Source organism: Pieris brassicae, unplaced genomic scaffold (genome assembly GCF_905147105.1).
Source record: "Pieris brassicae unplaced genomic scaffold, ilPieBrab1.1, whole genome shotgun sequence".
NCBI classification, from domain to species: domain Eukaryota; kingdom Metazoa; phylum Arthropoda; class Insecta; order Lepidoptera; family Pieridae; genus Pieris; species Pieris brassicae.
The window spans coordinates 1-5,000 of NW_025575913.1; the positions used below are offsets into that span (position 1 = coordinate 1).

General features: G+C 43.7%; 1 non-coding gene across 1 annotated transcript; it reads right to left on the reverse strand.

The window, feature by feature from the left end:
* Nucleotides 1-171: 171 nt before the first annotated feature.
* Nucleotides 172-2,088, reverse strand: LOC123719202. The gene has a single exon (XR_006755268.1). It is a non-coding gene; the product is annotated as a small subunit ribosomal RNA (ribosomal RNA).
* Between the last annotated feature and the right edge of the window lie 2,912 nt (nucleotides 2,089-5,000).

The window sequence follows — 5,000 nt, forward strand, 5'->3', positions numbered from 1 at the left end:
TATATTAGCGAACGCTAATCAAAGCGTGGTCGCAACGCACACGTCGCGAATCGACGAGAGAGAGTCAACCGTCTCGGATTCGATTTTGATTCGTATCATTCACGTGTTTTTTGTATTTTTTTCTTTTTTTGCGATCTTTGACAACAACAAAACAAAAAGAAAAAACAACGTTAATGATCCTTCCGCAGGTTCCCCTACGGAAACCTTGTTACGACTTTTACCTTCCTCTAAATGATCAAGTTTGGTCAACTTCCCAGCAACGCCGACGGCCGTGAGGCCACCGCGTTGTCGGTCCGAAGACCTCACTAAATCATTCAATCGGTAGTAGCGACGGGCGGTGTGTACAAAGGGCAGGGACGTAATCAACGCGAGCTTATGACTCGCGCTTACTAGGAATTCCTCGTTTATGGGGGATAATTGCAAACCCCAATCCCCAGCACGAAGGAGTTTTCAAACGGGTTGCCCGGGCCTCTAGGCCAGGGAGAACATGTTGATTCCTTCAGTTGTAGCGCGCGTGCGGCCCAGGACATCTAAGGGCATCACAGACCTGTATTGCTCAATCTCGTGCGGCTCGAAGCCGCCGGTCCCTCTAAGAAGAATTTTAATACGTCGCCAGTGAGTTGCGCTCCCCGAGAGTCGCGCACACCTTGAATGACGACGCCTATTTAGCAGGCTAGAGTCTCGTTCGTTACCGGAATTAACCAGACAAATCGCTCCACCAACTAAGAACGGCCATGCACCACCACCCACCGAATCAAGAAAGAGCTGTTAATCTGTCAATCCTTCCGGTGTCCGGGCCTGGTGAGATTTCCCGTGTTGAGTCAAATTAAGCCGCAGGCTCCACTCCTGGTGGTGCCCTTCCGTCAATTCCTTTAAGTTTCAGCTTTGCAACCATACTCCCCCCGGAGTCCAAAATCTTTGGTTTCCCGGAAGCTGCCCGCCGAGCCATTGTAGTAACGTCGGCGGATCGCTAGTGACATATTTACGGTTAGAACTAGGGCGGTATCTAATCGCCTTCGAACCTCTAACTTTCGTTCTTGATTGATGAAAACACCTTTGGCAAATGCTTTCGCTGATGTTTCGTCTTGCCGACGATCCAAGAATATTCACCTCTAACGTCGCAATACGAATGCCCCCAGTTATCCCTATTAATCATTACCTCGGAGTTCTGAAAACCAACAAAATAGAACCGAGATCATATTCTATTATTCCATGCACGAAATATTCAAGCGGCATTTTGAGCCCGCTTTGAGCACTCTAATTTGTTCAAAGTAAAATTGTCGGCCCACCCTCGACACTCACCGAAGAGCACCGCGATAGGATTTTGATATTGAACCGGCGTTTTACCGCCGGCTCACCGACGATATGCTCCGCAGACGTGTCAGTATCACCGCGGATGCGGTGCACCGACAGCGCGGCGCACAAATGCAACTACGAGCTTTTTAACCGCAACAATTTTAGTATACGCTATTGGAGCTGGAATTACCGCGGCTGCTGGCACCAGACTTGCCCTCCAATTGTTCCTCGTTAAAATATTTTAAAGTGTACTCATTCCGATTACGAGGCCTCGTAAGAGTCCCGTATCGTTATTTTTCGTCACTACCTCCCCGTGCCGGGAGTGGGTAATTTGCGCGCCTGCTGCCTTCCTTGGATGTGGTAGCCGTTTCTCAGGCTCCCTCTCCGGAATCGAACCCTGATTCCCCGTTACCCGTGACAACCAATGGTAGTCGCAGGGAAACTACCATCGAAAGTTGATAAGGCAGACATTTGAAAGATGCGTCGCCGGTACTGGACCGTGCGATCGGCAAAAGTTATCCAGATTCATCAAAATTAACGACTTCGGACGCATGGCCCTCCGCCGATTGGTTTTGATCTAATAAAAGCACTCATCCCATCACTGGTCAGAGTTCTGATTGCATGTATTAGCTCTAGAATTACCACAGTTATCCAAGTAACTGAGTAAGATCTAAGGAACCAAAACTGATATATTGAGCCATTCGCGGTATCGCCTTAATACGGCTTGCACTGAGACATGCATGGCTTAATCTTTGAGACAAGCATATAACTACTGGCAGGATCAACCAGGGAGCTGCTTACGCAAACGACACGCCTACACCGCGGTCACGCGGCTTCGGCGAGCCGCTGGCTCGGCGGCGTCGAGGGGCGCGCGCTTGCGCGCGCGCCTTCTCGACACGCGTGAACGTAACGCGTCGAATTTGCACGCGACGCGACGTTCGCGCTTCATATCGATAGACTAACTTTGACCGGTCTACGAGCGGCCGTCCCGTCACGATCTCGCAACGAGGTGATGTACAACGATGCTCGACCACTGTGAGGGACATAAAACTGCAACGAACACGACCCCGCGGGCGGGAATCGATGTTTGTGACAATTTGAAAATTGAACATTCATCTAAACGCAACTTCTCAATTTTTATTCAATACGTTATTGTAAACATATTAAAACTCGGCTGGCAATTACATGCGCACACACACGCATGATTCGCACTAGATACGATCAACGCCCGGAGCTTGAGGGATAAATTCCAACACGACGCTGCGCACACCGTTTCGACGATGGGCGCGTGTGCGTCCTCTTTTATACATTCTTTCCATATACGGTCGCCGTGGCGACCGCGCACGTGTCGAACACGCTAGGCGCCCTGCGTTGAGGTGTGCCTAGAAGCGTATTCTTTTAACATCACAGATAACACCGGGGGAGACGGTCCCAAATCTTGGTCGATTGGTAACATCACCATACGGTCTGCGAACGCGGTGCTATAATATAATTTTATATTATATTATATAAAATATGAGGAGGAGTAGTATGTATATTCTTTGTTATTTTGTGTTGACACAAGAGAGATATATAAAATGTACTATACACCACACACACAGAGAGAGAGAGAGCTGGGAAAGATCTCGGCGGTCTCGCATTCGAAATACGAATTTGATATAATTTCCTCCGAAAATCCATACCCATATCTATATCATCCATGCGCGAATATATGTATATAATATTCTCACACTTCGCACAAACACAAAAACAAGAACACATTCTCTCTCGTCCGTCGTTCGTGTCTATTTGAGACGAACGACGCGCGGCAACGAGAACGAGTCGACGCTGTGCGCACGACTGTTTCGCTCCACATCTATACCGAGAGCAATAGTCCGCGTCGGCATTGGAGCGGACGTCGAATGTTTCTCGTAGAGCGAGCGAGAGAGAGACGATTTTTCATTTTATTATGTATGTGTATTGGCGTGCAGTAGTAGCACGTAGTAGTACTAGTAGTAGTAGTAGTAGTAGTAAAAAAATATTATTATTTATTTTATTGACTGATATGATTTTGTTTGTTTTCTTTTTTTTGCATAGACATTTGTATTGATAGATATGTTTCTCGTTGAAGCTCGCAGCACACGCTCAGAGAAATGGCAATGTGGGTTTATTTGAAGAAAAGAAAAAACAAAAAAAACAATTATATTTATTAATAATATGTATGTATGTATGTATGTATGTATGTATGTATGTATGTATGTATAATAATGAATTATAATAATTATTCCGATGCAACGTCAGAGGAAAATGTTTCTCGTACAGGTGCGGCGCGCGACGGCCGGCCGCTCGACAGTTTCGCGCCGAATGTTTCTCGTTGAAGCTCGCAGCACACGCTCAGAGAAATGGCAATGTGGGTTTATTTGAAGAAAAGAAAAAACAATTATATTTATTAATAATATGTATGTATGTATGTATGTATGTATGTATAATAATGAATTATAATAATTATTCCGATGCAACGTCAGAGGAAAATGTTTCTCGTACAGGTGCGGCGCGCGACGGCCGGCCGCTCGACAGTTTCGCGCCGAATGTTTCTCGTTGAAGCTCGCAGCACACGCTCAGAGAAATGGCAATGTGGGTTTATTTGAAGAAAAGAAAAAACAAAAAAAACAATTATATTTATTAATAATATGTATGTATGTATGTATGTATGTATGTATGTATGTATGTATGTATAATAATGAATTATAATAATTATTCCGATGCAACGTCAGAGGAAAATGTTTCTCGTACAGGTGCGGCGCGCGACGGCCGGCCGCTCGACAGTTTCGCGCCGAATGTTTCTCGTTGAAGCTCGCAGCACACGCTCAGAGAAATGGCAATGTGGGTTTATTTGAAGAAAAGAAAAAACAATTATATTTATTAATAATATGTATGTATGTATGTATGTATGTATGTATAATAATGAATTATAATAATTATTCCGATGCAACGTCAGAGGAAAATGTTTCTCGTACAGGTGCGGCGCGCGACGGCCGGCCGCTCGACAGTTTCGCGCCGAATGTTTCTCGTTGAAGCTCGCAGCACACGCTCAGAGAAATGGCAATGTGGGTTTATTTGAAGAAAAAAAAAAAAAAAAAAAAAAACAATTAATTTATTAATAATATGTATGTATGTATGTATGTATGTATGTATGTATGTATGTATGTATGTATGTATGTATGTATGTATAATAATGAATTATAATAATTATTCCGATACAATGTCAGAGGAAAATGTTTCTCGTACAAGATCGCCACGCGACGCGACAAGATGCCGTTCAACGGCACGATATCTACAACTCTGTCGATAGATATGTAGATAGTATCTACTCTGTCAAGTATATGTGTGTAACGTGTGGTGGTGTGTGGTGTGGGGTTTTGTTAGCGATAGCGATACGTTTCTAGTTAAAATTGAATATTTAAAAATAAAAACTCTTCTGGTAAGAAAAACTATTTATGGTTTATTATGGTGTGTCTAGTGCAACAACATCAACATTGTCATAATCATAATAATATAATTATTATTAGGGCTATAGGTTAACCTTCCAAATAGGGACCGTCGATTTAAATGTCGATATTTTTAATTATTCTAGATAGTACTCACTAAAAGAAACTTAAGTGCTTGCTTACTTACTTACTTACTTAGTTGATTGAGTTTTTTTTTTTTTTTTTTAAACTTTTTCA